The sequence below is a fragment of the Schistocerca serialis genome, chromosome 7 (genome assembly GCF_023864345.2).
Source record: "Schistocerca serialis cubense isolate TAMUIC-IGC-003099 chromosome 7, iqSchSeri2.2, whole genome shotgun sequence".
NCBI classification, from domain to species: Eukaryota; Metazoa; Arthropoda; class Insecta; order Orthoptera; family Acrididae; genus Schistocerca; species Schistocerca serialis.
In genome coordinates, this window is record NC_064644.1 from 22327222 (window position 1) to 22351525 (window position 24304).

A 24304-nucleotide genomic window follows, 5' to 3' on the forward strand; every position below is an offset into this window, starting at 1 on the left:
CGAGGCAGAGAAAATCCCTGGCCCCGCCGGGAATCGAACCCGGGCGTGGGAAGCGAGAACGCTACCGCACGACCACAAGCTGCGGACTATAAACTGATTTATTCTCATACATCGTTTACGATATAATCCCAGACAGAAAAACCAGTAAATATGGCGCTTCAGCTCTGTAAGCTGTAATCGGCCATCAATCTGATCTGTCCAGGCAGTGACGTATGAAAGTGGTCCCGCATCGTACTGGTCCATCTTTCGAGCGCACTATCGAAAACTGACTGGAGCTAATGCGGTTTTGACGTGCGTGAACGGTTTTGAACGTGAAATTTTATATTGTGACGTCACAAAACTCGTCCTGTTGGACGCTAGCTTTCACGAACCAAGTGACTACCGCTGAAGCGAATCTCTGTCCCTCTGTAAAACCGAATATTTGAGCCCATTTTCCCGCAAACGAAAGGCTCATGTCGAAGCAGCAGCCTGTCGCGCAGTGACGCTAAAATTAGACTTGTGCAAGCCGATGATCTGTCACGTACGAGTTTATTTACACTTTCTGCGTGGATTTCCCTGCAGCAATCTCTATAATTGGTCTGAGTCCAACGGGAAAGCGCTGTTTGATTTGCTTCATCCGTCAATATCACTGGACTGATATCACGCGATTACTCGTCCCTGGCAACATACCAACCTCACTTCCACACCCCCACGACCTTATCCATACTTGTCTCCAGTGTATGGCACAAGAGGGAAAGAGACTCAGTCCTTTTATTGTTTTGTTTTGTTTCAGGGCGTAAAAAACAACTGAGGTCATACGCGCCCACTGAGTTCTCTTACCTAGATACGTCATTAGAAACCGTCAACATGTAATTTGTAAATTGATTTTCCCTACATTAAATTAAAAAGGTAAGCAGAAAGATGTAGGAGGTTTGCTCCAGACGATGAATCAAAGTTCTCTCCGAAGTAGCAGACTCTACGGATAACCTAAACACTAGCAAAGCAGTCGTAGAACTGCCACGGAGGAATAAAGAAATTTTTGTGATAAACGAAAAGCACTGCACTGTTTATCTTCTACAGGATTAATTTATTCAGGTTAACCGATTTTCAGCTTACAAGGCCATCATTTGACTTCAACTGATTATCGTCTCAAAAGAAGTTACAACGGTCGTAAACAGCATTGAAAAAGAGGGTACTCATCTAGACTGAGGCCCAATATTTAGCAAATAGTACTGTTTTTTCTATTTTTTGTGCTATCTTCGACAATGTATATTATTATATCATACTTATAGTGCTGTAGAATGTGTTGGGCGTGTATCATACAATTTATGTTATCTACTAACGCATATTTCTTCTTCGTACCTTGAGCTCAATGTAATGTCATACTACGGACGTACACTGATATCCCAAAACATTACGAGTCTTGCTTAATAGCTCGCTGGTCTATCTTTGGAACGCAATGCAGCAGCGATTCTGCGTGGCAGGTAGGTTTCTGGAGATACAGGGTGACAATTACTGAACTGTGTGCATGAAATAAAATCATAACTTCTGAACGGTTTGAGTTAGGACGTTCAAACTGCACGATTGGCCGCAGAGCATGATAGGAATCACATGGTTTGGTTTAGCGACGAAGCCCACTTTCATTTGGATGGGTACCTCAGTACGCGAAGTTGGCGCATTTGAGGGACTGAGAATCCGCATTTCGCGACCGAGAAGTCTGTTCACTGTCAACGGGTGAGAGTGTGGCGTGCAGTGTCCAGTCAAGGAATAATCTGAGCGATATCCCTTGACATCACGGTGACTACCGAACGGGACTTGATGGTTTTGGAGGATTTCATCCCTATTATCCAAAGTGACCCTGATGTCGACAAGATGTGATTCAGGCAAGACGGAGCACGACCCCATCGAAGCAGGAAAGTGTTCGATGTCCTGGAGGAGCACTTTGGGGACTGCATTCTGGCTATGAGGTACCCAGAAGCCACTGGCGTTAGCCTCGACTGATCGCCATATTCTCCGGATCTGAACACATGCGACTCCTTTTTGTGGGGCTGTATTAAAGGCAAAACCACCACTGAGCTGAAAACAGCCATTCAAGAGGTCATCGACAGCATCGATGTTCCGACACTTCACCAGGTCATGCATAAATTTTGCTATCCGTGTCCGCCACATCTTCGCCAATGGTGGCGAAGATATGGAATATGTCATAATCTAAATGCGAATATCTATAGTGGCCTTTACATGTTGAACAAAGTGTGTGCACGCCATAGTTTGTAATTAATGTACGTTTTGTACTTCAATAATTGTCACTCTGTTTGTGGCAACACACGCAGGTCATGTAGGACCCGTAAATAGCGAGCCAGAGGTGTAGGATCAAATCAGGCGAATTTGGTGGCCACGGTATCAACGGGGGTTCGCCGTCATGCTCCTCAAACCACTAACGTACGGTTCTGGGCTTGTCATATGGAGAATTATCCTGTTGGAAGATGCTGTCGCCATTGGACACGACATCAAGCATGAAGGGATGCAAGTCGTCCCCAATAATGTTCACATAGTTGTAATCTCCCCACGGAAAATTACCCTCTACCACGCAATAATTAATAATGGTCAACCAAATCATCCACATGTATTTACGTTTGAAAAGTATCTGATCAGATTTTCTAGTAATATATGCGCCGACAGCTCGTCGACGCCAAGGTATTTTTCTAGTACGTTTATTCTTTGGAACAACAGAGGTACAGAAATGTATGCTCCATGGTTATTATAGAGAGAGAGAGGATCAGCTTCGGAAGTATCGGTTGGAAGATTATCGGATTGCTAAAGGAGATTTATTTACTCTTCTTCGCGCTAAAGCGAGCTAGGAAAGTTTGTGCCGCTAGCGTGATAAGTAAAGAGAAAAAAAAAACCTGTAAAAGCAAATTGCATGAGACTTGGAACCAACAGAAAACGGAACATGTACGGAAATGGATTCAATATACAATTTTCCTCAGAAATAAGGTTTGTGACCATTTTATTCTAGAGTGAATGACGAATGAGTTCTCTGTCTGAACCATTGATGATTGTCTGGGCCCTGTAATTAATTGGGAAGTTTCAGCTGTGACGAAGAGAGCCTGCAATCTCTGAGTTTTTATAAATCGTGCAAAAAGGCTTCGTCCACATCTGAAATTTTAGATCTGTCGTAAACTGAACGAACTGTTCAAACGATCGATTTTCCCAACTGAATGCAGCGCTTAATAATAATAACAAATGTAAAGATCTTTTCTAGCAAGCCAGCCGCTGAATATTAAGACGAAGGGCTCCGCCAGAGATTCTACTAGGCTGATTTCACGTAAATAATATAGTTAAACTGTACACAGATAAAGGACAGAGAGAGAGAGAGAGAGAGAGAGAGAGAGAGAGAGAGAGAGAGAGAGAGAGCGAATGAAATTCGAGAAATTACTCAGAATCCTCCATTAGCATAATTGTTTGTCTGTCTTTTCATGGATCAACCTAATAAGAAAACACGAAGCCCTGACTTTATTGTACCGATTTATGTGTGAGGGTGAAAGAGCGATAAAGGCGACAGATACACTTCTGTACAGACAAAACATTACACCAAGTTAGCGGCAAGCTGCATTCATATAGACTTTCATCATTTACAGAGTAGAATTCATTATATAGTCCACGGCCCTGAAGGTGCCTTTGATTACTGCCTCAGGTCCCATGGAAACTCAAGTGAATGACACCTGTAGCAAACACTGCCACACGGCCTGCCTCTGATGTGGTGGACGTTTCGAGAAGCCATCGACCTGGTACAACAAGAAACATGATTAATCCCATAAGGCGATAAGTTTGCACTGATGGACGGTCCAATCTCGATGATCTCGTGTCTACTTTCACTGCTGTGGACGTGTATACACATCCTGCTTCACCGTTTCCCAGGTGCCGTGGATGTGTATATGCGTACCGCCTGCGTTTTACTACAGCGCTATGGACGTCTGTATGCATCCAGATCCGCCGACCTCCCATTGCTTGGGACGGGTTGCTTCCGTATCTCGGTGAATAAAAAAAGTTTCGAGTATTTGTCGAACAATATATGTGCCTCTTTACGTGCTATCATTTTGCAAAAACCTAATTTCCATATTTTGAACGGTTTATGAAATGATGAGGTTATGACCACATAATTCCCGATTAGCAGGGACGGAAATTGGTTAGTTGTGCTCGAACGTCCGTCTGACATATGGTTCAAATGGCTCTGAGCACTATGGGACTTAACTGCAGTGGTCATCAGTCCCCTAGAACTTAGAACTACTTAAACCTAACTAACCTAATGACATCACACACATCCATGAACTACTTAAACCTAACTAACCTAAGGACAGCATACAACACCCATGCCCGAAGCAGGATTCGAACTTGCGACCGTAGCAGTCGCGCCTAGAACCTCTCGGCCACCGCGGCCGGCCCGTCTGACATAAAAGTCAATAAATCGAGCATGAAATGATGCATCGTTCTGCTCTCAATTTTAAATAAAATTTCAATATATTGTCTATATTTAATGCACAACAATTTAGGGGCTAAAATCAACCATGTGCAGAGCTTACGAAATGCGTTTTTACCTCTGCAAACACTTTAAAGTTTCGTGTAATGTTTTACTTCATCTGATGCAGAGCAGTAATTGTGACGCATAACGAAGAGACATTCAGTTCTTTATCAGACGAAGATATCAGACTGTAAGATCAATTATTTTTCAGCGAGTAGTTTTCTTTAAATCGGATTATAGCGGTCGGACCACGCCAGCTCTCAGTACTGGTATCAGCTTTTGGCGATCTGTGTAGTCAAAATAAAGCCACGCTGAGCACGGAATGCGGAGGACACACCTGTAGCAGCGAAGGGTTAAGTGACGATGTCGTTAGGTCAACGTGGGAACACCTAGGGATCGTCCGCTACAGAAACGCCTGTCGAACGATGTTCGCCAAACGGTATCCTCCAAAAAAGAAATGCCTGCACCAGTGTCATCATATCTGCCGCAGATCTGCGACGTACCCTCCTTTACAGAGTGGACCAACTACCGACTTCCGCCTTTGATGTGGCGAGGATGTCCAACACCTGGTCGCCTGCATATGGTTTGACCGCCCTTTTTGCCACTTTCCACGTAGATGGTGACGGCAGTAACACACAAACAGCCGACCAGTTTCGCCACCTCTGAGATGCTCGTTCCCAGGTGCCGGGTCACAACAAGTCGCTTAAGTCAGTGGATTTCCCCATTAGCTGAAATGAGCCCCCATTTGTCTCTGTTCCACTTACATACTCTGCTTAAGCCGTCGTCCCACGGGACGTGGCTGCTAAAGTTGACGCGGACAGGACATCCGACATCACGAGAGACAGAGCGCCATCGGCACACGGGACGTGCTGGTTACCGTGATTTGTGCCCTCATACCTCTGCAGCGGCCATTGTCGGCTTTTATTTGGTTCGCAAGCCTCACAGTTCGTTTATGAAAATGGAAGCGCGTGAACCAGCTGTGTTAACTCTGTTAGCGATTATAGAAGAAAAGCGAAAAAAAAATCATGAAGAAGATTCTGCACTCGTCGATGACATGAACAGCGAATTTCTGGTTAAGTAACACTATACAGGGTGATTCAAAAAGAATACCACAACTTTAAAAATGTGTATTTAATGAAAGAAACATAATATAACCTTCTGTTGTACATCATTACAAAGAGTATTTAAAAAGGTTTTTTTTCACTCAAAAACAAGTTCAGAGATGTTCAATATGGCCCCCTCCAGACACTCGAGCAATATCAACCCGATACTCCAACTCGTTCCACACTCTCTGTAGCATATCAGGCGTAACAGTTTGGATAGCTGCTGTTATTTCTCGTTTCAAATCATCAATGGTGGCTGGGAGAGGTGGCCGAAACACTATATCCTTAACATACCCCCATAAGAAAAAATCGCAGGGGGTAAGATCAGGGCTTCTTGGAGGCCAGTGATGAAGTGCTCTGTCATAGGCTGCCTGGCGGCCGATCCATCGCCTCGGGTAGTTGACGTTCAGGTTTCATAACTAACCTTTTTCGTAGGACTCTCCATACAGTTGATTGTGGAATTTGCAGCTCTCTGCTAGCTCTGCGAGTCGATTTTCCTGGGCTGCGAACAAATGCTTGCTGGATGCGTGCTACATTTTCATCACTCGTTCTCGGCCGTCCAGAACTTTTCCCTTTGCACAAACACCCATTCTCTGTAAACTGTTTATACCAACGTTTAATACACCACCTATCAGGAGGTTTAACACCATACTTCGTTCGAAATGCACGCTGAACAACTGTCGTCGATTCACTTCTGCCGTACTCAATAACACAAAAAGCTTTCTGTTGAGCGGTCGCCATCTTAGCGTCAACTGACGTTGACGCCTAGTCAACAGCGCCTCAAGCGAACAAATGTACAACTAAATGAAACTTTATAGCTCCCTTAATTCGCCGACAGATAGTGCTTAGCTCTGCCTTTTGTCGTTGCAGAGTTTTAAATTCCTAAAGTTGTGGTATTCTTTTTGAATCACCCTGTATAATGCTGTAATACAACCTGAAACACTTAGTAGTAGAAGTTATTCCTTAACTCAACTAAATTTTCATCCCATTTTGGGTTTTAAATTGAATATACACTGAAACGCCAAAGAAACTTGTATAGACATGGATATTCAATGTAAAGAGGAATACGGCGCTGCGGTCGGCAACGCCTGTATAAGACGACAAATGTCTGCTGCAGTTGTTAGGTCGGTTACTGCTGCTGCAATGGCAGGTTATCAAGATTTGAGTTTGAACGTGATGTTATAATCGCCGCACGAGCGATGTGACACAGCATCTCCGACGTAGCGTTAAAGTGGGGTTTTCCGTACGACCATTTCACAATAGTGCCGTGAGTACCAGCAATCAGGTAAAACATCAAATCTTTGACTTCGCTACGTCTGGGAAAAGATCCTGCAAGAACGGGACCAACGACGACTGAAGAGAATCATTCAGCGTGACAGAAATGCAACCCTTCTGCAAATTGCTGCAGATTTCATTGCTGAGCCATCAACAAGTGTCAGCGTGCGAACCATTCAACGAATCATCATCTATGTGGGCTTTCGGAGCCGTTCGTGTACTCTTGATGACTGCACGACACAAAGCTTTACGCCTCGCTTGGGCCCAACTACACCGACATTGGACTGTTGATGACTAGAAACATGTTGCCTGGTCGGACGAGTCTCGTTTCAAATTGTATCGAGCGGATGGACGTGTACAAGTATGGAGACAACCTCATGAATCCATGGACCCTGCATGTCAGCAGGGGACTGTTCAAACTGGTGGAGGCTCTGTAATGATGTGGGTCATATGCAGTTGGAGCGATATGGGACCCATGACACGTCTAGATACGACTCAGAGGTGACACTTACGTAAGCACCCTGTCTGATGGTCTGCATCCATTCATTTCCATTGTGCCTTGGGCAATTCCAGCAGGACAATGCGACACCCCACACGTCCAGAATTGTTACAGAGTGGCTCCAGGAATACTCTTCTCAGTTTAAACATTTCGCTGGCTACCAAACCCCCCAGATGTGAAGATTATTGAGCCTATCTCGGATGCCTTGCACTGTGCTGTTCAGAAGAGATCTGTACCACCTCGAACGCATGCGGATTTATGGACAGCCCTGCAGGATGCATGGTGTCAATTCCCTCGAGCTCTACCTCAGACAGTAGTCGAGTCCATGCCACGTCGTGTTGCGACACTTCTACGTGCTTCTCGGGACGGGGGGGGGGGGGGGGGGGGGGAGAGAGGAGGGGCGGCTACACGAAATTAGGCAGGTGTAACAGTTTCTTTGGCTCTTCAGTGTAGTTAAGGTATAGTGTTTAATGGTACTCTACACATGCGCAATATCCTCGATGATGCATTGACTAGCAACACTCTTAAATAACGTACTTCATCACATATATTTCAAGATCGAGATTCGTTTCGTAATTTCATGCGAATGGAAGAGGTGGTTTTATGGAAGCTGCTCACCATCATTGAAAGAGATATTTACCGGCAAGATACAAACATGACCCAGTCCATAAACCCAGAGGAAGTTTCATAATGCCGGCCGCTGGTGGCCAAGCGGTTCTAGGCGCTTCAGTCTGGAACCGCGCGACCGCTGCGGTCGCAGGTTCGAATCCTGCCTCGGGCATGGGTGTGTGTGATGTCCTTAGGTTAGTTCGGTTTAAGTAGTTCTATGTTCTAGGGGACTAATGACCTCAGATGTTAAGTCTCATAGTGCTCAGAGCCATTTGAACCATTTTTGAAGTTTCATAATTATAATAGCTTCCAGTGTCTAACTTGTACTTACTTTCTGACATAAACTAGCAGTCACGTTACGATTTCTGGCCACTGGAGAATATTCCAATCATTGCCCTTTGCCACAAGAATTGTAGCAATTACGTTATTTATAATAAATAACGTTGAATTTTGAGATAATACTTCCGCTAAACGAATCAGAAAGTCACAGGATCTTTTAGAATACAAAAGGCGAAACAAAATTTCTTAAAGGAGGTGGACGCGAACTTGCAACCTTTCCCTTTTCAGCTCAATGCCCACAGCTCACGACGCTATCAACTGCGCTACATTTTCAACATGGCCGTTAGGGAGGGTAGGGGGGGGGGGGGCGGGAGGGAGGGTGCGTATATGACATACACTGTCTAAAGACTCTCGTCAAATGACTTTATCTGATATTAAATACGCAAATATGCCGACATATAGTTTGCTGTCATTTTATTACAACAAATCCCAGCTAAAACGACGCGTTTTCGAGAGATCCTCAACTTGCTGATGCTTTGAAACAGCTTATATTCGTACCACGTACTTTATGAGAAAGAAAACCCAGGACATACGACGTTTAACTCCATACGGCGGCTGCTATGTTCCGGTTGAGACGTAAAAACGATGTCTCATACCATTGTCCACGTTCCTCTCCACGAGGCAAACATTCGAACACGCTAGATTCTTTATTTCACGCTCCGCAGTTGTAATTCCAAGCTGTTACGTCACCAGCTCGTCAACGTGCGTTTTCACGCCCCGTGTGGTGAGGGCTTTACTGCGTCGTAATGTTATACTCATCAGCGTATAGTTTCACGTCCAAATAGTGTGACAGGTAGAGCTTAGGGTTGTGCATGAAATTATTCGCGCGTGGGATGACGTGACATTCGTAACCGAGGCGATTTCGGTTTTATGGACAGTGTGCCGTGAAGATGTGTTTCCTCAGCCGAACATTTTGGCCCCTACCACGAGAGACATTCTCAGAGGCCATAAAGTCGTAGTCAGCTCACCAGCTACGTCTTTTTAGTTTCTGAGGATGTGTCTCACTGTAGGAGGCGAAACATCTGGAACAGAAACACGCCGCAGACCACGAACCAACACCGATAAAAATGAAACCAACTTGAACGCAAATGAATACTCGCCGTGAAAGTGTGTAATGTGTGATCAATCGCATCCGTGTTCACCGCGTCACCTACGTGCGGCGGTGTGCAAGAATTAAGGACAAAAGTAAGTTTCGCCTGATATGCCCACTGCCGAGTAACATAGCTCGGTGAAACTTGGACCACACACAAAAAGAATTGCTACGTTATAGCGCAGAAGCTAACTTAAGGAAGTGCACAATGAGACAAACAGAAATGACACTTTTATTCAACGGCAATAATAACACTGAAGTCGTCGCGACTCATTATGGTGCCCTGGACATTACAAACGGCGGGCCCTTGTTCGTAATTGGGTGTGTGATCACCAGGCCGGCAAAGTATTTTCTGCAGCGTGCTCCTACGCTGGCCACAAGTTTGGTTAGAAGTTGTCCTCCACGAGCGCAGTCGACAGTTGCTAAATGGTCGCTGGTGCGTGTGACCGACCTGCTATACGTCTCCCCAACGCATCCCGTGTAAGCTCGATGGGGTTTATGTTGGGGGGAACGGGTAGCCAATCCAGTCCCCGAGAGTCCTCTCGTTCCAATAGCCCCTCCTCCTCCTCCATCTGCGCTGTTCCATACAGTCGCGCATTGTCAACCATAAAAATGAAGTCAGCGCCGAATGAATCCCTGAAAATACGCACAAGGGAGAGGAATACAGTGTCACAATAATGTCGATTGGTTAGTGCAGCGTGCTCAGAGATTTGGAGGCCAGTACGCCGATCAAAAATTATGTCTCCCCAAACCATGACACCTGAAGCATCAAAACGATCATGTTCAACAATGCTGCACTTATCATCAAAAGGCGAGAGCACCTAATGCACCCAGAAACATTATCTAAGACTGTCCAGATGTTAAGCTTTCTGTCTCTAGAAAATACACTGAAGAGCCAAAGAAGCGTACACCTGCGTAATATCGTGTAGGCCCCCGCGAGCGCGTAGAAGTGCCGCAACACGACGTGGCTTCGACTCGACTTATGTCTGAAGCAGTGCTGGAGGGAACTGACACCATGAATCCTGCAGGGCTCTCCATAAATCCGTAAGAGTACGAGGGGGTGAAGATCTCTTCTAAACAGCACGTTGCAAGGCATCCCAGATACGCTCAATAATGCTCATGTCTGGGGAGTTTGGTGGCCAGCAGAAGTGTTTCTAGCAAGTTTTTGTAGCAACTCTTGACGTTTGCCATGTCGCATTGTCGTGATGGAAATGCCCAAATCCGTCGCAATGCACAATGGAGATTGGATGCAGGTAATTAAACAGTATGCCTACATACACGTCACCTGTCAGAGTCGCATCTAGGCGTATCAGGGATCCCATATCGCCGGCCGAAGTGGCCGTGCGGTTAAAGGCGCTGCAGTCTGGAACCGCAAGACCGCTGCGGTCGCAGGTTCGAATCCTGCCTCTGGCATGGATGTTTGTGATGTCCTTAGGTTAGTTAGGTTTAACTAGTTCTAAGTTCTAGGGGACTAATGACCTCAGCAGTTGCGTCCCAATAGTGCTCAGAGCCATTTGAACCATTTGATCCCATATTACTCCAACTGCAAACGTCCCACACCATTACAGAGCCTCCACCAGCTTGGACAGTCCCCTGCTGACATGCGGGGTCCATGGATTCATGAGGTTGTCTCCATCCGCTCGATACAACTTGAAACGAGACTCGTCCAACCAGGCAACGTGTTTCCAGTCACCAACAGTCCAATGTCAGTGTTGACGGGCCTAGGCGAGGGGCGAAGCTTTGTGTTGTACTGCCATCAAGGGTACACGAGTCGGTCTTCGGCTCCGAAAGCCCATATCGATGATGTTTCGTTGAATGGTTCGGACGCTGACACTTGTTGATGGCCCAGCATTGAAATCTGCAGCAACTTGCGGAATGGTAGCCCCTCTCTCACGTTGAACGATTCTCTTCAGTCGTCCTTGGTCCCCTTCTCTCAGGGTCTTTTCCGGCCGCAGAGATGTCGGAGATTTGAGTTTTTACCGGATTCGTGATATTCACGGTACACTCGTGAATTGGTCGTACTGGAAAATCCCCAATTCATCGCTAATTCGGAGGTGATGTGCCCCATCGCTCTTGCGCCGATTATAACACCACGTTGAAACTCATTTTAATCTTGATAACCTGCTACTGTCGCAGTAGTAACCGATCTAACAACTGCGCCGGACCTTCGTCTTATATAGGCTTGCCGACCGCAGTGCTGTATTCCGTCTGCAGTCTGCATTTGAATACGCATGCATATACCAGTTTCTTTGGCGCTGAGTGTGTCTTTTTTGTATTCTAACACAGAATACGCACAAGAATCGCGCAGAACGTGGGTTCGTCATTTGCCAGTATCCCGTGTGTCCGGGTACTGAATACCGGTTTGCTGAAAAAAAGATTAACCATATCCTAAGTTTGAATATAATAAATTTTCTTGAAAGAGGAAAGCTACTGTCCTCAAATCAACGAGAATTTAGAAAGCACTGCCCATGCGAAACTCAGTTTGCCGTTACTTGTGAGCCATGGGTGAAAGCCAACAGACAGACTGCATATTTCCCGATTTCTGGAAAGCTTTTGACACACTGTTCTACTGAAGACTCAACAGAAGTGCGTACATATGGAATAGATTCTCAGATACATGATGTAAGTAGGCTGTTTAGGTTTTTTTATTAGTAACGCCACCTCTGTATGAAAATCACTGGCTGTGCTGTGTGCAGTCTGTGGCTGCTTTGCATTGTTGTCTGCCATTGTAGTGTTGGGCAGCGGCAGCTGGATGTGAACAGCGCGTAGCGTTGCGCAGTTGGAGGTGAGCCGCCAGCAGTGGTGGATGTGGGGAGAGAGATGGCGGAGTTTTGTAATTTGTCATGAACTGCTATATTTATATATGATGATATCAAGGTAAATACATTGTTTGTTCTCTATTAATATCTTTCATTTGCTAACTATGCCTATCAGTAGTTAGTGCCTTCCATAGTTTGAATCTTTTATTTAGCTGGCAGTAGTGGCGCTTGCTGTATTGCAGTAGTGGGAGAAACGAAGATTATTGTGAGGTAAGTGATTTAGTGATTTGTGAAAGGTATAGTTTAATGTTAGTCAGGGCCATTCTTTTGTAGGGATTTTTGAAAGTCAGATTGCGTTGCGCTAAAAATATTGTGTGTCAGTTTAAGCACAGTCGTGTATAATTGTTCAAAGTGGACGATATTTTTTTTGGAACCATTGTGATACTATGAGAGCTTTGAATGATGTATTTGGTATGGGATCATGATTTTTAAAGTGTGTTTGAGGCAGATGACACTTTTGACATGAGCAGAGAATTTTTTTAGGTTTTGAAATTATTGGAGGAAGCTACGACGATTTTGAGAGTTGACTAAGATGTTATGATATTATTACGACGACGATGTGTATTATACTGTTGAGGTATGTTTATGATTAATAAGATGATGGTACCGTATATGAGGAGTTTGATTATGCTACGTATTTCTTATGATGAAATACTGAAGAAGTGTCGACGAATAAGGTAAGGAATAATGAGTAGTGTTTAGGGACTCTGGTTTGTGTAAAAGGTTGTTGGAAACCAAGATTCGTACTTTAAGAGTTATGAAATGTGTGTAAATGCGTGAATGTATCACAATGCTGGCGAAAATTTTTTGAACGCTGTTATATTTACAGGATTTTGTTTCTACACATTTGTAACGCAAATTCTTGACCTGTGAAATATTTTTATATGAGACTGTCACTGTAGCGAAAACTGCTGTCGTAAATATTTCCGTAAGAAAGTTAAGTGACCACCTGCACGTAATGCGTCGTGGGCACGCAGCTGTGTCAGACACCGGGAGAACAAGTCATTAGAGAGTGCCTCGTCAGAAGCACAGGTAGAAAAAAAAAAAAAGGGAAGGCCATTGTCCTCGCTATTGACATTTCCTTGTTGAAAGCATACTGTGGAGCTCGTAATTTATGATATTTACTAAAATGCCTAATGAAATGATTAGAAACATTTTACATCTATTGTCTTTGTAGTTAAGAGATTGCTCATTTTGTGTAATATCTGGTTTCCAGCTGTGTTGCAACATTGGTTTTATAAAATAAACTTAAATGCATCTGCTAATGTGAACACTTTCTGTCAACAGATTTATTAAATAATTATTTTCTGATCCACATTCTTCGAAAAAGGAGCTCTTGGAATGGAGAGAACAATAAGAAGGGACTAATAACAGTAACTGCATCTATAATTTTCTTTTCAAGTACTTGGTAATTTCTTTTGTAGAATAATTTGTGGTGCACCACTTTAATTACTTAGACATTAAGATGTGATTATACATTTCCCTTATCTGCATTGTTATCTTTAGTGTACTATTTTTTCTGCTTGAGCTATGTCATGTTTAGATATAAGCTGCTGTTTGCCAGGCATAGTGCTACTGAACTTTAATTTGTGTTACTCTGCTAAGCCAGATTTATTTTTTTGTTTGCTGCGCATTGCCTCATATTAGTTGTAATGTTGAATTGCTTGGTAATTTAGATTTACTGTAGCTTGCTTTGCGATTTTCCATTTTTTTTTCATTGCTGTTTATATTAATTGTTTTATGTGCTGCTGCATTCCTCGTCCCTTAGTTTAGCATCTGAGCTCAGTAGATTTAAGTTAGCTTAAGAGGGGGTAGACTATATAAGAAACTGACTATGGAGAATAGGTAAAGAATGCATTGCGAAGTTATATGAAAAAGATTTGGGCCCAAATGAGTATTGTACAATCAGAAACAATTATTTTGAAAGAAATATGAACAGAATACAGAAAGCAGGCTTAGATAGGACTTTTTGGGAATAATGATGAACAAAGGGAGATCTCCATGCAAAATACTGCAGTAAAACAAACCCTGTCCTTTCCCTTTTGTGTTATCCCACTATATGTTTGTGTACCCTTGTGTATTTGTTTTCTTCCTGTCTCTGTGTACTGTTTCATAGAACTTTTTTCTCTTCTAATACTAAGTTACATTCACTATGATGAGGAATACTGTTATCCTCAAATACAATTGGCATTAATAATGTGTTATTTACTTTGTAAAGATGTTTAGACATTATTTATTCTGTTTTGTGTTAATGCTCATGTGTGAAGTTGATGTTTCGAAAGTTATTCTGATCTTTTATGTATGTACTCATGTCATAATTCCTGTAACACTGACGTATATGTCTATCTCTATTCTTTTGTAACGCCTGTTTTACTACAAATGTTATCTGTATTGTTATGTTCTTTAATGATGTATTTTGTACCTTTATTGTATTCTCATGTTATAAAATTGTAATTGACACCAGTTCATCTTATTATTAACTTGTAAGTTACATTTCACTGCACACGTTTCTGTTGGTCATAGTATATGGACAATATGTGAGAAGTAGGGACTGTTAGTGTTTGCACGTGTGTTAATAATTCAGCAAGGGACTGGATAACAGCATTGTTGGTTCTAAGGACAATTCCAAAAACTTTGTGAGTGCACAAGTGATGGTTTATGGACTTGCTATATTCTCCGCAAGACTCTTTGATGGTGAATGTGCACCTGCACAATCGCAACAGATGGCTGCTGGACATTCTACAAGGACTACAGTGGGTCTGCACCTCTGGTGGCCCACCAATACCATTATTTCTACAAGGACTACAGTGGGTCTGCACCTCTGGTGGCCCACCAGTACCATTATCTCTACAAGGACTACAGTGGGTCTACATCTTTGATGATCCATCAATACCATTATTTCTACAAGGACTGCAGTGGGTCTGCACCTCTGGTGGCCCACCAATACCGTAATCTCTACCAGGACTGCAGTGAGTCTACTCTGTGATGACCTACCTACCAATGTTCTTCAAAACGTCGAATGACTCTGCTGTGGGTTTACTATGTTGTGGCCCATTACCTGTCAGCATGTCAAGAGTCAGCACTGTCTTTCTGATGGAAGGACACTACTTCTTCAAGACTGCATGGAAATCCACTACTTCTGTGTGCATTCTCTTTTACTGTTCAGACTTTGAAAAAAAAGAAAAACACTGTAATTTTACTGTGATGGATCAGGACTGTCTTTATGGACTGTGAGAAATTTTTAGCTTTTGACCAACATTGTATCAATAAGTGTGTGCATTTGATTTCTTTGTTATTGTAATTATGAAAAATTTTTTTCAAATCTGTATTGGCCACTGCCCAATCCAATTTGTAAAATTTTTTGTGGGGAGCATGGGGGCTATGTAAGTAGGCTGTTTAGGTTTTTTTTATTAGTAACGCCACCTCTGTATGAAAATCACTGGCTGTGCTGTGTGCAGTCTGTGGCTGCTTTGCATTGTTGTCTGCCATTGTAGTGTTGGGCAGCGGCAGCTGGATGTGAACAGCGCGTAGCGTTGCGCAGTTGGAGGTGAGCCGCCAGCAGTGGTGGATGTGGGGAGAGAGATGGCGGAGTTTTGTAATTTGTCATGAACTGCTATATTTATATATGATGATATCAAGGTAAATACATTGTTTGTTCTCTATTAATATCTTTCATTTGCTAACTATCCCTATCTGTAGTTAGTGCCTTCCATAGTTTGAATCTTTTATTTAGCTGGCAGTAGTGGCGCTTGCTGTATTGCAGTAGTGGGAGAAACGAAGATTATTGTGAGGTAAGTGATTTAGTGATTTGTGAAAGGTATAGTTTAATGTTAGTCAGGGCCATTCTTTTGTAGGGATTTTTGAAAGTCAGATTGCGTTGCGCTAAAAATATTGTGTGTCAGTTTAAGCACAGTCGTGTATAATTGTTCAAAGGGGACGTTTCAATGAGGGGTCGAAGACTTTTTAAATAGCAGAAACCAGTGCTTTGCCCTCGACGGCGAGTGTTCATTGAAGACAAAACTATCATCAGGAGTGAAGGGAAGTGTGATAGGATCGCTCCTTCCCGGTATATAAGTACATTATTTAAAATACTCAGTAAAAAACAATCAGCAGCTAATAGAAACCCACGCCTTGCGTAACGTTCACAGGCAAACTCCCCTACAAAATAGCAAACATTCTCAGACCACACGACATTAACATTGCCTTTACAACACACAACAAACTGCAACACACACAGTCACAATATATACACACATGTGGATATACACTCACAATCGGGCATCAACAAAATAGTATGTAATACCTGCAGATCCCTCTATATAGGCCAAACTGGGAGAGACTCCCAAACAAGATATAATGATCACATAATTGCTTACCACACTAACAATTACAACAGATCAGCAATAGCCACCCACATAAAAGACACAGGCCACCCATTCCAGGATATTGCGAATGATCTTCATATATTACATAAAAAGAATAAGGGACACTAAATAAACTTATATGAAGAACTGGAAATCTTCATTCATGGCACAGCACATGGAGATGTATTATTAAATGATAAGCTTGAAAGTAATAACGTTAACTTCTTCAAAAACTTCACCAACATTAAATGTTTATTTCATTGACGGAATAGTTTTATTAAGTATCCATGTAACATTCTCCACATTGCCAATACATCTAGATAAAAGTCCTCATCTTCACTACAGGTATATATTACTGTGTTTGAAATTGTAAGTAATTTAGCTTAGATTTTATAACTCTCTGGAAAGATGTAAACAGATGTTTGTGAAAATGCTAAGTTGTGATTTACCTGTTACTGTGCTCTGTGTGCCAGAAATGATATCGCCAACAGAAATGTAAGTAAACGTATTAATACACACTGTAACAGATTTATCCTTCCACACAGTTTTATTTTTCGGTTCTTAACCCCACTGGCACACACAGCTAATGTACATAACCTATCAGCTGATCTATAAGTAACTGTATAATGCATCTGTTGATGGCAGCATGCTGCCGAAATACATTGTGCTACTAAAATATTAGTAAAAAGTGACTGCAGCAGTATAAATTATTCCATATAACTCCTCTGAAGCTGCCCAAGTCTACTGCTGCTGACGTGACTGTGAAGTGGAGACCCGTACGAGCAGCTACAGCTAAACCAAGACGGGCAGAACTAATGTACTGACGGACAGGGACCGTCGAGTGTAGCGGAGGACGGTTTCTAAAACATCGCATGAAATGACCCGTGAGTTCGAAAGTTCTACCAGCGGTTCAGTCCGTAGGGAGTTAAAAAGAATCGTGTAGAATGGTCTAGCAGCCCTCATTTTCTTAGTCAGTGTTAAGCGACTCCATTGGATAGTGGATGACTCGAAACATGCGATTCGGGGTGATTGTTCATTCTATACCCTGTGCCAACGCAATGGAAGGGTATGGCTTTGGAGAATGCCTGGGAACAAAACCTGCAGTCATGTATACTGCTAACAGTGAAGTATGGAGGTGGTGCTGTTACGGTATACACGTATTTTTCACGGTTAGATTGTGGTCCCTACATTGCGCCTTAGAGAACGTTAAATACGGAATGATACAAATACGTTTTACAGTTCTGTGTACTGCGTTCAGTACATGAACAGTTGGGATATGAAGATTGTATCAGCGAAACAGTGCACCCTGTCAGGAAGTGGCATCTACGAGGCATTGGTATGCGGACAACTACATTGCTGAAATGGTCTGGTCTGCTCACAGTCACGACCTAAACCCAATGGAACACTCTTGGGATGACTTAGATCTCGACTTCACCCTAGACCCCAGTGTATCTTTTATATCAGCATGACAATGCAGCCTGTCAGAAAGCGGCATCTGTGAGGTACTGGTCTGTGGACAGGCACTGGTCTTTGGACAACAACGTTCCTGAAATGGTCTGATCTGCTCACAGTCACGACCTAAGCCCAATGGAACACTCTTGGGATGACTCAGATCATCGACTTCACCCTAGACCCCAGTGTATCTTTTGTATCAGCATGACAATGCAGCCTGTCAGAAAGTGGCATCTGTGAGGTACTGGTCTGTGGACAGGCACTGGTCTTTGGACAACAACGTTCCTGAAATGGTCTGGTCTGCTCACAGTCACGACCTAAACCCAATGGAACACTCTTGGGATGACTCAGATCATCGACTTCACCCTAGACCCCAGTGTATCTTTTGTATCAGCATGACAATGCAGCCTGTCAGAAAGCGGCATCTGTGAGGTACTGGTCTGTGGACAGGCACTGGTCTTTGGACAACAACGTTCCTGAAATGGTCTGGTGTGCTCACAGTCACGACCTAAAGCCAATGGAACACCTTTTTGGGATACGTTAGATCATTGGTTTCGCTCTACACCCCAACCCAGTGTATTGTTTGTATCAGCATGGTGGTGGTAAGTTCCTATGGGACCAAACTGCTGAGGTCATCGGTCCCTAGGCTTACACACTACTTAATCTAACTTAAACTAACTTACGCTAAGGACAACACACACACACCCATGCCCGAGGTAGGACTCGAACATCCGACGAGGAGAGCCCCGCAAACCCGTGGCAAGGCGCCCTACACCACGAGGCAGTGCCGCGCAGCTTCTAGTAGCATGAAAATGCACGCTGTCAAAAAGCGGCATCTGTGTGGCATTGGTCTGTGGACATCTACGATTCTGAAATCGACTGGCCTGCCCAGAGCTACGACCTAAGCCCAATGGAACACCTTGGATGAGTCAGATCATAGGTTTCGCTCTAAACCCCAGAGTCCAGCATCACTATCTTCTTCAGATTCGGCTCCTGAAAAAGAACGGGTTACCATTCCTTGACAGACATTCACACACCGCACTGGACGTCTCCTCAGCAGAGTTGAAGCAGTCATAAAGGCGAAAGGTGGACACACTCCGCATCAATGCTGATAGGTGTTCGAATACCTTTGATCAGTTAACGTACGTGTTTTATTTGCAATAGTTAGCCACACCTTCCAGCAACGTCTCTACAAAGTCGCCGCTCTTCCTAAGACATTTCTCGTAGCGTTGTACTGACATTCCAATACCTTCTTCATAGAAGGCAGCTGCCTGCACCTTTCGTCGATTCTCTACGCTGATCTGCAGTTCGTTGTCTGTAACAAAACGTTGACTTCATAGCCAGAGGTACATGACAGCAGAGAGGAAAATCAGTGGGTCCAAAGTTCTGGCTGTATGGAGGGCGACCAAACATTTCCCATCGAAAACGCTCCTGGGGCGTCCTCATTGCCCTTGCAGAGTGTGAGAACCCATGAAGAAGGAAATGCATGACAGTTACACTATTGGCCATTAAAACTGCTACACCATGAAGATGACGCGAAATTTAACCGACAGGAAGAAGATGCTGTGATATGCAAATGATTAGCTTTTCTGAGCATCACACAAGGTTGGCGCCGGTGCCGACACCTACAACGTGCTGACATGAGGAAAGTGTCCAACCGATTTCTCATACACAAACTGCAGTTGACCGGCGTTGCCTGGTGAAACGTTGTTCTGATGCCTCGTGTAAGGAGGAGAAATGCGTATCATCACGTTTCCGAGTTTGATAAAGGTCGGATTGTAGCCTATCGAGACTGCGGTTTATCGTATCGCGACATTGCTGCTCGCGTTTGTCGAGATCCAATGACTGTTAGCATCCCACGCCCGGGTTCCCGGGTTCGATTCCCGGCGGGGTCAGGGATTTTCTCTGCCTCGTGATGGCTGGGCGTTTTGTGCTGTCCTTAGGTTAGTTAGGTTTAAGTAGTTCTGAGTTCTAGGGGACTGATGACCATAGATGTTAAGTCCCATAGTGCTCAGAGCCATTTGAACCAATGACTGTTAGCAGAATATGGAATCGGTACGTTCAGGAGGGTGGATCCCAACGGCCTCGTATCACTAGCAGTCGAGATGAGAGGCATCTTATCCGCATGGCTGTAACGGATCGTGCAGCCACGTCTCGATCCCTGAGTCAACAGATGGGGACATTTGCAAGACAGCAACCATCTGCACGAACAGTTCGACGACGTTTGCAGCAGCATGGACTATCAGCTCGGAGACCGTGGCTGCGGTTACCCTTGACGCTACATCACAGACAGGAGTGCCTGCGATGGTGTACTCAACGACGAACCTGGGTGCACGAACGGCAAAACGTCATTTATTCGGATGAATCCAGGTTCTGTTTACAGCATCATGATGGTCGCATCCGTGTTTGGCTACATCGCCATGAACGCACATTGGAAGCGTGTATTCGTCATCGCCGTACTGGTGTATCACTGGTATGGGGTGCCATTCGTTACACGTCTCGGTCAGCTCTTGTTCGCATTGACGTCGCTTTGAACAGTGCACGTTACATTTCAGATGTGTTACGACCCGTGGCTCTACCCTTCATTCGATCCTTGCGAAACCCTACATTTCAGCAGGATAATGCACGACCGGATGTTGCAGGTCTGGATACAGAAAACGTTCCACTGCTGCCCTGGCCAGCACATTCTCCAGATCTCTAACCATCTGAAAACGTCTGGTCAATGGTGGCCGAGCAACTGGCTCGTCACAATACGCCAGTCACTACTCTTGATGAACTGTGGTATTTTGTTGAAGCTGCATGGGCAGCTGTACATGTACATGCCATCCACGCTCTGTTTGACTCAATGGCCAGGCGTATCAAGGCCGTTATTACGGCGAGAGGTGGTTGTTCTGGGTACTGATTTCTCAGGATCTATGCAGCCAAATTGCGTGAAAATGTAATCAATCATATGTCAGTTCTAGTATAATGTATTTGTCCAATGAATACCCGTTTATCATCTGCATTTCTTCTTGGAGTAGCAATTTTAATGGCCAGTAGTGTATGTTGTGTGGGCTGCATCAAATCAGGCGAAATCACTCACAGGCGCTCATACTTGGTGGGAGAGGCTGTTTTCCAGGCGTCTTTACGTGCTCACTCACTGTGCGCTCAGAACTGGAAAGACAGACGTGACGCGCTCAAGTGGCGTACTAGAGGCACTGTCCAATACAGTTATGCAAAGGTTTATCGGATTTTTACTGTGGTTTCCATTTCGAAACCGATTGGACCTTGCTTTCGGAATACGCCTCGTACGTCTCGCGTTATGGCGGCGAACACAAGAGAAGTCTGGGTTCGCAAGAAGGCATACAGAGTCGTTTTTCTCTTGAACCATTTGCGAGTGGAACAAGATAGCTAATTGATTATGCTTAACCAATATGGATATCCACCTGAAGATGAACCTGAATAGGTTCGAAAACAGGGTCACAGATCAATGAGTAACTATTCAAAAAAGTGACTGGTTGCAGTTTTGTGTATTTACAAATAAGATGGGTAATGAGTAGCACCCGATAGAGTACGGTGGTTTGCCGAGTATGCAGGTAGGCATGTATGTAAAAGTCAGTTAAGCCCGTCGCCTACCGCGGCCAGAAGAGGCGAGTGCTGAGCAAGACTTGCCTTCCTTTGCAGTTGGAGGACACTGAGGAATGCGCCGTGACTAACAGGAACGGCGTGGCTGAGTCAGTCGGTCGTTCCGCGCTCACGGTGAAGTTCCGCAAGCTATCGAGCTGGGTAACTGTCGCGTCCAGCCAGTGTTCTCAGAAGTTGCCACGCTGTTGTCGGATAGCACGTGTTGCATACAAACAGCCGTCTTGGGATATCATTAGTATTGATGGTACCGGTCGTGGTCGCAACTCCGAAAGACTCGTGCACTTACGCCGATGAGCCAAAACATAATGGTCACTGCCCATGACGACACTGAATGTCGCTTGGTAGCGGTGTGACGTGGTAAGGAAAGTACAGTGTGACCCAAAAGTCCATTACCATTTGAAAATGCACTAATTCACGGAATACACTCCTTAAAATCAAAGTATTCAAGTGGTTATGGTAACCTGAGGGAATTAGATTACGAAATGAGATACTTAAAGCAGTAAAGGAGTTTTGCTATTTGGGGAGCAAAATAACTGATGATGGTCGAAGTAGAGAGGATATAAAATGTAGGCTGACAATGGCAAGGAAAGCGTTTCTGAAGAAGAGAAATTTTTTAACATCGAGTATAGATTTAAGTGTCAGGAAGTCATTTCTGAAAGTATTTGTATGGAGTGTAGCCATGTATGGAAGTGAAACATGGACGATAAATAGTTTGGACAAGAAGAGAATAGAAGCTTTCGAAATGTTGTGCTACAGAAGAATGCTGAAGATTAGATGGGTAGATCACATAACTAATGAGGAAGTATTGAATAGGATTGGGGAGAAGAGAGGTTTGTGGCACAACTTGAACAGAAGAAGGGATCGGTTGGTAGGACATGTTCTGAGGCATCAAGGGATCACCAATTTAGTATTGGAGGGCAGCGTGGAGGGTAAAAATCGTAGAGGGAGACCAAGAGATGAATACACTAAGCAGATTCAGAAGGATGTAGGTTGGAGTAGGTACTGGGAGATGAAAAAGCTTGCACAGGATAGAGTAGCATGGAGAGCTGCATCAAACCAGTCTCTGGACTGAAGACCACAACAACAACAACATGGTAACCTGTCAAGTTAATCAAAGAGTGTCCATGTGACTCGAGTTCTATCCTCAGTTATCTGTGTAATCAGCCACGTATCAGCGGAACATTTCCAGACTGGCTAAAATACGCTGAAGTTAAGCCTCACTACAAGGAGGAGAATAAACAGGTACCGTCAAACTATCAAACAATTTCACTTTTGCCGGCTTAAAAAAATAAAGACAAGGTTGTGCTCACGCGTCTTCTTAAGCTTCTGATTACAGATAATATATTGTCCAAGTCACAGTCTGGGTTCTTTAAGGTTTCCGATATAGAGAAGACTGTTTACATATACAGTGAGAATGTACTTAATACGTTAGATAACAAATTAGAGGCTACTGGCATTTCCTGTGGCCTGTCAAAAGGATTTGAGTGTGTGAATCACAGCATTCTCTTAAGTAAATTAGAATATTGTGGTGTCACTCGCAGTGCTGCAAAATGGTTCCAGTCTTACCTAATTAACAGGAAACGAAGGGCGTCGTTGCGAAATACGTGTGCAGCAAGCAGTCAGTCCTCATCTGATTGGGAATTAATTACATGTGGTGTTCCTCAAGGTTCCAAGGTTCCATCTGACCCAGCCGCCGAACAATTCCATCCCGTCTTACGTCAATGAAAATCTTTATCCAACGGACAACAGCGCTACAAGACCGATCTGAGAGCCGTCACATATCTTTATGGTTGGAGAATTCGCAAAATAAAAACCTGCTCCTCAAATAGGAAATCACACAAGGGCAGCAGTTACAGTAGAGGTTGTGGAAAGAACTAAATAGATTAAGAACACGACTCCCAAAGTGCAAAGTAAACAAGGTTCAGTGGGGCTAATCTGCAAATGACCAGTATGAATGCAGAGAAACGCAGACGATCGAACATTTGCTCGTGTGCCCAAGGACGGAGTTTGTTTGCACAGCGGAAGAACTATTTTTATGCAATGACAAAGCCATTAAAACCTGTAGAGTTTTGTAAGACGAGAGTTAAGATGTTCTCAACCGTACACGAAAAGTAAAGTACCCAAAGAAGACCGTGGAGCTTGTATTCAGGAGGACGTGGTGCAAAACCCCGTTCACCCATTTAGATTTAGGTTTCCAGTAGCCTCTCTTTATAACTTAAAGTAGATACCGATGTAATTGCTTTGTTAAGGACACTGCTCAATCCGATCCCAGTGCTGCGTCTCTAATGACTTCCTCCCCGCTGTGACTTCAAACCCTGATGATTCTTTCTTTCTTCGGGGCCCTACAAACAGGTAAGAAGATCGGAACCAACTATGACAAGTGACTGATTTGGGAGAGATCGAAAAAAAAGCAACTTTTACCTTTCGAGATATATTCCTGGCCACACGAAACTAACAAATGCTGACTAATCTAAGTTCATGGAGTGGAAGTACACTCCTGGAAATGGAAAAAAGAACACATTGACACCGGTGTGTCAGACCCACCATACTTGCTCCGGACACTGCGAGAGGGCTGTACAAGCAATGATCACACGCACGGCACAGCGGACACACCAGGAACCGCGGTGTTGGC

General features: G+C 44.0%; 1 protein-coding gene across 1 annotated transcript in view; it reads right to left on the minus strand.

Moving 5' to 3' along the window:
- Positions 1-24304, minus strand: part of LOC126412581 (cholinesterase 1-like) — a 266699-nt gene that overhangs the window by 131320 nt on the left and 111075 nt on the right. The gene's annotated exons all lie outside the window — the stretch shown is intronic.